This window comes from Erinaceus europaeus, chromosome 11 (genome assembly GCF_950295315.1).
Source record: "Erinaceus europaeus chromosome 11, mEriEur2.1, whole genome shotgun sequence".
Classification (NCBI taxonomy): domain Eukaryota; kingdom Metazoa; phylum Chordata; class Mammalia; order Eulipotyphla; family Erinaceidae; genus Erinaceus; species Erinaceus europaeus.
Genome location: NC_080172.1, coordinates 49814273 through 49825800, shown reverse-complemented (window position 1 = coordinate 49825800; position 11528 = coordinate 49814273). Strand labels below are relative to the sequence as shown.

Sequence of the window (11528 nt, the reverse complement as noted above, 5' to 3'; positions counted from 1 at the left end):
GATGAGTGGATGCTCTTACGCTACCCACTACAACACTCTTCTTGTTCTGAGGCTCTGGAGTTCTAGAACTCTGCTCACCCCTCTGTCTCTCCACTCAGGCTGGCCTGCGAGCTCCACCCATGAGTGCAGAGGCCCCCAAGGTGTTCCTTGCAGCTGGAGACCCAGTGCCCACGGGCCGAACTCGCCGCTGCCTGTCTACTGTGGAGTCCAGGGAGCAGCTAGAGGAGGATGGGGAGGAGGAAGAGAAGGAGGAGGCTTCGGAGAAGGACAATGGTGTCCACGCTGTGTCCCTACGCAGGGCGGGGGCATTCCGGGCCCGTAACCACAGCTATGACCCCTTCCAGAGACACAGCTGGGGCTCTGGCCGGGAGCTACAGGACCCACTGAGCAGGTACCCCCCACCTCCTGGCCCTGCCTCCCATGAGCCCCGGACCTGGGAGAACATGGGTAGAAAGAAATGACAGGAATTTGGGTGCACAACCTAGTTTAGAGCCCAGCTCCCATCACCAGAGAAGGAATTTTGATGCTGTAGTCGTTCCCTCTTTCTTCTTTCTGTCTCAAGAAGAGTAAGTTAGATCGGAGCTGGGCTGTCACACACCTGTTGAGTGCACTCATTACTATGTACAAGGACTTGAGCTCAAACCCCTGGTCCCTACAGTGAAGCAATGCTGAAGACCTCTCTCTCTCCCTCTCCTCCTCCCTCTCCCTCCCCACTTCCCCTTTCTGTCTGCTTCCCCCCTCACAATTTCTCTGTCTCTGTCTAGAATTAATTAGTTAATTAATTGACTAATTTAGAAAAGCATAGTTGGATGAGAGCAGTGGAGCCACAGCAATGACAAAAAAAGGAAAATAGGGCAGGGGGAGATAGTATAATGGTTATGCAAAGAGATTCTCATGCCTGAGGCTCTAAAGTCCCAGGCTCAATCTCCTGTACCACCATAAGCCATAGCTGAACAGTGCTCTGGGGTGAAATAAAAAGAAAGAAAGGAAAAAAGAAAAAAAAATGGCTCAGTGGATAAAGCACTGGACTCTCAAGTGCGAGGTCCTGAGTTCAATCCCAACCATATGCCAGAGTGATGCTCTGGTTCTCTCACCCTAGTATATAGGGCAGGATTAGATAGCATAATGGTTATGCAAAGAGACTCTTATGCCTGAGGCTCCAAAGTCGCAGGTTCAATCCCTTGTACTACCATAAGCCAGAGCTGAGCAATGCTCTGGTAAAAAAAAAAAAAAAAAAAAAAAAGTATATATATTAAAAAAAGAAAGATAAATGGAAAGAGAGAAAGAGAAAAATAATGGAAGAAAGGAAGGAAGAAAAAAGGAAAGAAAGAATTGACAAGAGGTGAAGAGACCTGGCCCATTGGCGCCTGCCCTGGTGAATCAGGACCCAGGCCTAAAGTGAGCCTTTAGGGAAGGTGAACCCTACCTTCAAACTGTTGTTTTCCCTGGGCTGGAAAGTTAGCTCTCTGGGTAGGGTGTGCTTGCTGTGCACGTGGCCCACGTTCATGTTCTAGAAACACATAGGAGTGCCACAGCACCGGGGGAGCTTTGGTGCTGTTATGTCTCTCTGTTTCCCTTTTTTAAGATTTGTTATTGGATAGACAGAGAGAAGGGGGAGATAGAGAGGAAGAGAGAGAAACACCTGCAGACCTGCTTCACCGCCTGTGAAGCGACTCCCCTGTAGGTGGGGAGCCAGGGGCTTGAACCAGGATCCAAACCAGTCCTTTCATTTTGCACCACGTGTGCTTAACCTGCTGCACTTAACCTCCATTTCCTTTTCTTTATCTGAATGAAAAAATTGGCCCAGGAACGATAACATCATGCATGCATGAGACCTCAGCTCTGTAAAAAGGAAGGAGAAGAATTATAATTCTCCCTAATGATCCTAGATCCTTCTTTCTACCTGGCTTCACTGGCAGGTGGGAGTGGACTAGGAGAGGGCATACGGAAGTGGGGTGAGTACTTGGACACTTGAGTCTTGCTGCCTCCACTTCCCCTCTGGACTCATAGAATCAGTGGTGTTGGGGCTAGGTGGTGGTGCATCTGGTAGAGCACATACATTGCTATGTACAAGGACCCACATTCAAGTCTTCCAGTCTCCCAGTCCCCATATATGAGGAGGAAGCCTCATAAGCAACAAAGCAGTGCTGCAGCTTTCTCCCTCTCTCTCTCTCTCTCTCTCTCTCTCTTTCTCTATTGAAAAAAAAAATGACCACCAGGAGTGGAGAAGTAGTGTAGGCACCAAGCCCAAGTGATAACCCTGGTGGCCAAAAAAGAATCAGAGCTGTAGGAACTGGAAGAACCTCATGAGTCAGGAGGTCCAGTCTCCTCATTTTAAAGAAAAGGAAACTGAGGGTCTGGGGGCCTGGGGTAGGGGCACTGGCTCCTTAGGGCAGCGGGCCCAACTCTGAGCACTAGCTCTCTCCTATTTCCCAACATCTGCCTGGCCTGGGATAAGGTGCCAACCAATGTACTCTTCCCACAGTGAGGGGTAGATACTCTCCTTCGGAGCCTCGCGCAGGCAGGCCAGAAGTGAGGGGGCTCCTTCTCTTCTCTTCTTGGAAAACCCCCAGCCACTTCCCCCAAGGCTGAGGAAGTCAGAAAGAGAAGGGAAGGCGGGGGCAGCATGCAGCCGCCCTAGTCCCTGCCAGGGTGCACAGCCATGGGGGGGCATCCTGACTCTGCTCCTCAGAGGTTCCCTGGGGGCACGTTCCTGTAACACAGGTTAGTGGCCCCCCTCTATCTACTCTGGGCAGCCGGGCTGGGTGGTGAGGGTAGAGAAGGGTCCAGTGCCCCATCCTTGAGCTGACTGGGGGGATCCTGGTGGAGGAGCTGCCTGTGGGGCTTATGGCAACCTCCTAGGAGCAGCTGGTGGGAGGCTAAGAGGCCTTGGTGCCCCTTAGCTGGTGCCAGCTATGCTTGAAGACTTCGCTGGGAATGAGCTCTGCCCCAGGACAGAGAGGGAAGGGATCCCAAGCATGTCCTTTGGCTGAGTGGGAGGAGAGGCTGCTATCAGAAACCCTGCAAGGAGTGACAAAGACTCCCATTGCCTTTCTGCCTCCAAAGCAGGCCTTCCTCTGGGGGCAGTACTGGCCGGGGCCAGCAGGGGGCGCCATCACCTGCAGCCTACAAGGAAGTACTACCAGAGTAGAGCTGGCACCTGTGCCAACAGGAAGGGCTGGGCTGGGCTGGGGGCAAGCAGTGGGGCTGGGCTGAAACAATGTCCCTCCCTGAAGCCTGTCCTTGGTCACTGGGCACAGAGCCGGTGATGGCAATGTGTGTTGCAGGAGCGAGCCACGGGACCCGGGATGCCAGGGGCCCCAGGAGGCCTCCTTCTTGCACAGCCCAGAGGACCTGGACCCCTTTCTGGAAGGGCAGCACCAGAGTGACCAGCTCCCCAGCCTGGTATGGACGGACCCCCATCCCCACAGGGAGCTAGTGACCCCCACCCCCACCCCCACCCCACCCTGCCCCTCTGTGCAGCTTGTCCTGCCAGCTGGTGGGTGGTGCCCAGGCACCACCCAGAATCCCTCTGATAGGGTCTGAGTGTCTAGTCTGTATCCCTCTGTCCACTGCCCTGGGTTTGCGTGCCCCACCCCCTTCTCTGAGACTCAGTCTCTTCTTGTCTGAGTCTGGGCATGTGGGCATCTCTCTTCCTCTCATGAAAAGGCTCCTGCTTGTTATAACCACTCCTTTCTGAGGACCCCATTATTCTCAGATTTGGAGTTGAAAGTGATTATTTGTGGGATGAAGCTAAGCAGCTGTTATCCCCACAAGACAATGGTTGAGAGAGAGAGAGAGAAAGGGGGGGGGGGTTGTTGAATTAGAAAAGGACAGAGGCAGCCCAGCCTTGTGGCTTTGGAGACCAGGAGACCCTAAAACCATGACCTCAGCGTCACCAGAGGTATGAAGATAGGGGGAAGGGTGTGTGTGGTTAGTGAGGGGTCCCAGGGGCTACAAAGATGCCTCAAACCCAGTCACTGAACTGTCACTTCCTCCCAGCTTACTCTGTCTCTGTCTGCCCAGGTCTTTTTTCTTCTTCTTCACTTTGTTTTGTTTTTATTTACTTATCTATTTATTTATTGCTCTACTTTTATTATTTAATTTTTTCTCCAGGGTTGTTGCTGGGGTTTGGTGCCTGCATTATAAATTCACTGTTTTATAATTCCTGCATTATAAATTCACTGTTCCTAGCAGCCTTTTTTTTCTTTTTCTTTTTCTTTTTTTTTTTTTTTTTACTATTTCATTAGATAGGACAAAGAGAAATTGAGAGAAAGAGGGGCTGGGTGGTGGCGTACCTAGTTGAGTGCACATGTTACAGTGCACAAGGACCCGGGTTTGAGCCCCCAGTCCCCACCTGCAGGGGGAAAGCTTTGCAAGTGGTGAAGCAGTGTTGCAGGTGTCTCTCTGTCTCTCTCCCTCTCTCACCCTTCCCCTCTTGATTTCTGACAGTCTCTATCCAATAAATAAATATAATAAAAAAATTTTTAAAAGAAAAGAAAGTGAGAAAGAAAGAGAGACACCCACAGACTTGTTTTACTGTTTGTGAAGCATCCCTGATGCAGGTGAGGGGTGGGTCTTGAACCCCTGTCCTTGCATATAATACTATGTGCACTTAACTGGGTGTGCCCTGCCCAGTCCCATATTTTTCATTAGTTTTGGATACAGACAGAGAGAACCTGAGAAACAAGGGGGAGATAGAGAGACAGAGAGATACCTGCAGTACTGCTTCACCACTTGTGAAGCTTCCCTCTTGAGGGTAGGGACCAAGGACTTGAGCTAGGGTTCCTTTGCACTGTAGCATGTGTGATGTATTGGATGCACCACCACACAGCCCTATATTAATTTGTTAGTGAGGAAGAGAAAGAGATAGAGCACTGCTCTGGTACATGCGATGCTAGGACTCAAACTCCAAGACCCCATGCTTTCACTCTGGGGCTGCCTTAAAGCTGTGGTTCTAGGGCTGGGGAGACAGTATAATGGTTTACACAACTGACTTTCCTGCCTGAGACTAGGAGGTCCCAGGCTCAAAGCCCGGCACCACCATAAGCCAGACCTGAGCTATGCTTTGGTAAAAAAAATATAGTTGTGGCTATTAAATGAAAATAAAAGAGGACCAGGGAGGTATCTCAACGTGTCAGAGCACAAGATTCTGATGCCTGAGACTCCAAGGTCCTAGGTTATGTTTCTAACATCAACATAAACCGGAGCTGAGTGGTATCTCCCCCATATCTCTCTCTCCCTCTCCCTTTCCCTCTCTCTCTCTCTCTCTCAAATTGTCACCAGGGTTATTGCTGGGGCTCAGTGCCAGCACTACAAATCCACCACTCCCAGCAGCCATTTTTGTTCTTCTATTTTATTTGACAGAACAGAGAGGAATTGAGAGGAGGAGGAAAGAGAGAGGAAGAGAGAAAGAGAGACACCTGCAGACCAGCTTCAAGAAGCATCCCCCCTGTAAGTGGGGGGCAGGAGTCCAAGCCGAGGCCCTTGTGCATGGTGATATGTGCCCTTAACCAGGTGTGCCACTGCCTGGTCCCTCTGATCTCTCTCTCTATATATAATCTATCATTAAAACAAATTATTTAAAAATAAAAGGTGAGGGGTCGAGCGGTATCACAGTGGGTTAAGTGCACATAGTGCAAAGCACAAGGAAAGGTGCAAGGATCCCGGTTCAACAAGCCCCTGGCCCCCACCTGCAGGGGGGTTGCTTCACAAGTGGTAAAGCATGTCTGCAGGTGTCTATCTTTCTCTCCCCTGCTCTGTTTCCCCCTCCTCTCTGGATTTCTCTCAGTCCTATCCAACAACAATGACAACAGTAACAACAACAACAACAACAATAACAACAAAAATGATAAACAACAAGAGCAATAAAAGGGAAAAATGGCCTCCAAGAGCAGTGGATTCATAGTGCAGACACCAAGCCCCAGCAATAATCCTGGAGGCAAAAAAAGAAAAAGATAAAATGGGGGCTCAGGATGTAGCTCAGTTAGTAGGGCCCTGAACTTGGGAGTATGAGATCCCCAGTTTGATCCCTTGTACGAGTTCCATGTACAAGAGTGGTGCTCTGGTTTCTCTCTCCTTCTCTCTCTCCCTCTCTATCTCTCTCTGTCTCTCTCTCTCTCTACCTTTCTCTCTCATGAATAAATATATAAAACTTACCGAAAATAAAAGATGCTTAGGTTTTCAGTACAGAGGCTGACTTCTAAACTGAGTTCAAGAAATGACTGTTACTGTTCCTCTTTTTGTCTCCATTACTTCATACTTTCCCCCCACTCTCCTGCCTCATTTCTCTCTTCCCCATGTCCCTCCTTCATAACATTACATATTCTCTCCTTTGAAAAATCAAGACTTAAAGGCCAGGAGATAGCCCACCCAGTGGAGCACACAGTTTACCATGTGTGAGGCCCTGTGTTCAAGCCCCCAGCCACCACGTGGGAGCACTTTGCACAGGGGAGCTCTGTGATGGTGGGGAGAGCAGGGTCGTGTCTCTCCTACTCTGTTTCTCTATATCCCTCCCTGGTCCATCTTTCCTCCCTTTCTTTCTTTAGTTTTACTTATTCCTAGTTTCACTATTATTTTTTTGAATTATCATTTTGTACCTTCCTGCTCAGCTTCCATTTCTCCCTACACCTCATCTATAAATACTCCTTTTCAGTTTCTTCTTGTTTTTACATTTAGGACTTTTGGTTCTTTAGTTGCTACAGTAGCAAGTGAAGATAATTTCTCTGCCAAGTCCACAGACTAAGAGCCTGAGGCTCCTGAGACCGGGTAGGGGCTGGCAGCTTAACCACCCTGAGCTAAGGGTAGCTCTTCTGATTTATTTATTTATTTTTATAGAGACACAGAGAATAGGATGAAAGATGGAGAGAGAGAGACCCCTCAGCACTGCTCCATCACTCATGAAGTTTCCCCCATGCAGGTGAGGACAGAGGCTTGAACTCAGATCCTTCCTTATGATAACTTTCATACTTTACAGGTTGTGCCACCACCTGGCTCCTAGAGTAGCTCTTTTTTTTTTTTTTTGCCTTGACCTCGTTGTTCATCATTGCTATTATTATTGTTGTTGTTGTTATTGCTGTCATTGTTGTTGGATAGGACAGAGAGAAATGGAGAGAGGAGGGGAAGACAGAGAGGGGGAGAGAAAGATAGATACCTGCAGACCTGCTTCACTGCCTGTGAAGCGACTCCCCTGCAGGTGGGGAGCCGGGGGCTCATACTGGATCATTGTGCCAGTCCTGCACTTCGTGCCATGGGTGCTAAACATGCTGGGCTATAGCCCGGCCCCTTCCTAGAGTAGCTCTTGGGTCAGCATGGTGCTTCTCTGCTTAGTCAGACCTACCAACACTCTCTGGGTTTTTCTCTTTGACTTTAAAAACTTTTTAAGAAAAGGACTTGTTTTCATGAGAGACAGAGGAAGAAAGCACCAGGGGCATCACTCTGGGACATGCAGTGCTGGGGATTGATCTTGGGTCCTCATGCTAAAGAGTTCTGTACTCTAACACTGAGGATTACCTCCCCTGCCAGCTTCACTTTGTTTTGTATATATATATATAAATAGCTCTGCTAGGGAGTCAGGCAGTAGCACAGCGGGTTAAGTGCACGTGGCACAAAGCGCAAGGACCGGCGTAAGGATCCCAGTTCGAGCCCCCGGCTCCCCACCTGCAGGGGAGTCGCTTCACAGGTGGTGAAGCAGGTCTGCAGGTGTCTATCTTTCTCTCCCCCTCTCTGTCTTCCCTTCCTCTCTCCATTTCTCTCTGTCCTATCCAATGACAGCAGCAGCAACAACAATAATAATACTAACCACAACAATGATTAAAAAAATAAAATAATAGCTCTGCTCAGGCACATGCGGTGTCAGGGACTGAACCCAGGGCTTCAGGCTCACAAGTCCTGCATTCTACCTGATTAGGCTACAGTTGTGTCTTTTATTACATAATATTTATTTACTTAGGTTTTTTTTTTATTTTTCCACTTAGGCCTCATGCCTTAATGGTTCACATATACCAGAGTGATGCTCTGAGTCTCTCTTTTACTCACGCTCTTTAATTAATTTAAAAAAGGATAGTGGAGTCATAGTCATTGAGTCCCAGTGATAATCGTGGTGCATAAAAGAAAAGACAGGAAGAAAGGAAAGACGGGAGGGACAGGGAGAGACAGAAAGACATCACGGGACTCCTGCACTGCTCACAGGGTTTCCAGACATGCATAGTGCTCCCATGTGCTGCCAGGAGTTTGAACCCAGGTCCTTGTGCATGACACGGTGCGCTCTCTGCCAGGTAAGCTATCATCTATATGTAAAATTAAAAGATGAGGGGGTTGGGCAGTAGCACAGTGGGTTAAACACACTTGGCTGGAAGCACAGTGACCCACGTTCGAGCCCCTGGATCCCCACCTGCAGGTGGGTCACTTCACAAGTGGTAAAACAGGTCTGCAGGTGTCCGTCTTTCTCTCCCCCCTCTGTCTTCTCTCCTCTCTCAATTTTTTTTTCATTGTTGTTGTAGTTACTATTGTTGTTGTTATTGATGTCGTCGTTAGATAGGACAGAGAGAAAGGGAAGACAGAGGGGGAGAGAAAGACACCTTCAGACTTGCCTCACCACTTGTGAAGCGACTCCCCTGCAGGTGGAGAGCAGGGGGCGGGGCTCAAAACCCGGATCCTTATGCCTGTCCTTGCGCTTTGCTTAACCTGCTGCACTACTACCGCCCGACTCCCTCCTCTCTCGATTTCTCTCTGTTCTATCCAACAACAACAACATCAGTGGCAACACTAACAATAACAACAACTACAAAGGCAATAAAATGGGAAAAAAAGGGCCTCCAGTAGTAGCAGATTCATAATTTAGGCACCAATCCCCAGCAATAACCATGGAGGCAAAAAAAAAAAAAGGATAAATGCCATGGACTGGGGAAATAGTGTAATTGTTATACAAAGAGACTTTCATACCTAATACTCCCAGTTCAGTCCCCAGCACCACTGTAAGCCAGAGCTAAGCAGTGTTCCAGTAAAAATAAAAATTAAGGGGGTCAGGCAGTAGCACACCGGGTTAAATGCACATGGCATAAAGTGCAAGAACTGGTATAAGGATCCTGGTTTGAGCCCCTGGCTCCCGACCTGCAGTGAGTCGCTTCACAGGCAGTGAAGCAGGTCTGCAGGTGATTTTTTTTTTTAATTTTAAATTAAAAAAAAATTTTTTTTTTTAAATTTTTTTTTAATTTTCTAATTTTAAAAAACATTTATTTCCTTTTGTTGCCCTTATTGTTTTATTGTTGTAGTTATTATTGTTGTTGTTACTGATGTCGTCGTTGTTGGACAGGATAGAGAGAAATGGAGAGAGGAGGGGGAGACAGAGGGGGAGAGAAAGGCACCTGCAGACCAGCTTCACTGCCTGTGAAGCGACTCCCACTCCCCTGCAGGTGGGGAACCCAGGGGCTCGAACTGGTATCCTTACGCTAGTCCTTGTGCTTTGCACCACCTGTGCTGAACCCGCTGAACTACCACCCAACTCCCAGTGTCTGTCTTTCTTTCCCCCTCTCTGTTTTCCCCTCCTCTCTCGATTTCTCTCTGTCCTATCCAAAAACAACAGCAATGGCATCAATAACAGTAACGACAGCAACAAGGGCAACAAAATGGAAAAAATGGCCTCCAGGAGCAGCGGATTCGTAGTGCAGGCACCGAGTCCCAGCAATAACCCTGGAGGAAATAAATAAAATTTAAAAAATTAAAAGGAAAAGTTAATTAAAAAATTTTAACGTCCTGCTGGTGGCCTGGATTCTAGTGTATTTGTGTATGGAATTAGACTTGTAAGCATGAGGTTATAAGTTCTGTCCCTGGCATTCCATGTACCAAAGTGATGCTCAGGCTTTTTAAAATTTCTTAAAGATTTATTTTTTAATAAGAAAGATGGGGGGGAGCCCCTACACGTATGGACATCTAATCTTTGACAAAGGGGCTCAGACTATTAAATGGGGAAAGCAGAGTCTCTTCAACAAATGGTGTTGGAAACAATGGGTTGAAACATGCAGAAGAATGAAACTGAACCACTGTATTTCACCAAATACAAAAGTAAATTCCAAGTGGATCAAGGACTTGGATGTTAGACCACAAACTATCAGATACTTAGAGGAAAATATTGGCAGAACTCTTTTCTGCATAAATTTTAAAGACATCTTCAATGAAATGAATCCAATTACAAAGAAGACTAAGGCAAGTATAAACCTATGGGACTACACCAAATCAAAAAGCTTCTTCACAGCAAAAGAAACCACTACCCAAACCAAGAGACCCCTCACAGAATGGGAGAAGATCTTTACATACCATACATCAGACAAGAGTTTAATAACCAACATATATAAAGAGCTTGCCAGACTCAACAACAAGACAACAAATAACCCCATCCAAAAATGGGGGGAGGACATGGACAGAATATTCACCACAGAAGAGATCCAAAAGGCCGAGAAACACATGAAAAAATGCTCCAAGTCTCTGATTGTCAGAGAAATGCAAATCAAGACAACAATGAGATATCACTTCACTCCTGTGAGAATGTCACACATCAGAAAAGGTAACAGCAGCAAATGCTGGAGAGGGTGTGGGGTCAAAGGAACCCTCCTACACTGCTGGTGGGAATGTCAATTGGTCCAACTTCTGTGGAGAATAGTCTGGAGAACTCTCAGAAGGCTAGAAATGGACCTACCCTATGACCCTGCAATTCCTCTCCTGGGGATAGATCCTAAGGAACCCAACACATCCATCCAAAAAGATCTGTGTACACATATGTTCTTGGCAGCACAATTTGTAATAGCCAAAACCCGGAAGCAACCCAGGTGTCCAACAACAGATGAGTGGCTGAGCAAGTTGTGGTCTATGTACACAATGGAATACTACTCAGCTGTAAAAAATGGTGACTTCACCGTTTTCAGCCGATCTTGGATGGACCTTGAAAAAATCATGTTGAGTGAATAAGTCAGAAACAGAAGGATGAATATGGGATGATCTCACTCTCAGGCAGAAGTTGAAAAACAAGATCAGAAGAGAAAACACAAGTAGAACCTGAAATAGAATTTGCGTATCGCACCAAAGTAAAAGACTCTGGGGTGGGGATGGGTGGGTGGGGAGAATACAGGTCCATGAAGGATGATAAATGACATAGTGGGGGTTGTATTGTTAAATGGGAAACTGGGGAATGTTATGCATGTACAAACTTGTATTTACTGTTGAATGTAAAACATTAATTCCCTAATAAAGAAATAAATTAAAAAAAAAAAAAGCTTCTTCACAGCAAAAGAAACCACTACCCAAACCAAGAGACCCCTCACAGAATGGAAGAAGATCTTTACATGCCATATATCAGACAAGAGTTTAATAACCAACATATATAAAGAGCTTGCCGGACTCAACAACAAGACAACAAATAACCCCATCCAAAAATGGGGGGAGGACATGGACAGAATATTCACCACAGAAGAGATCCAAAAGGCCGAGAAACACATGAAAAAATGCTCCAAGTCTCTGATTGTCAGAGAAATGCA

General features: G+C 47.1%; 1 protein-coding gene across 1 annotated transcript in view; it reads left to right on the top strand.

Moving 5' to 3' along the window:
• The first annotated feature begins 237 nt into the window (after positions 1-237).
• ARHGEF2 (Rho/Rac guanine nucleotide exchange factor 2) overlaps positions 238-11528 on the top strand; it is an 82696-nt gene continuing 71405 nt past the window's right edge. The window contains exons 1-2 of the mRNA XM_060201577.1: positions 238-391; positions 3288-3405. The gene's annotated coding sequence lies outside the window, so the exon portion shown is untranslated. The remainder of the gene's footprint in view (positions 392-3287; positions 3406-11528) is intronic.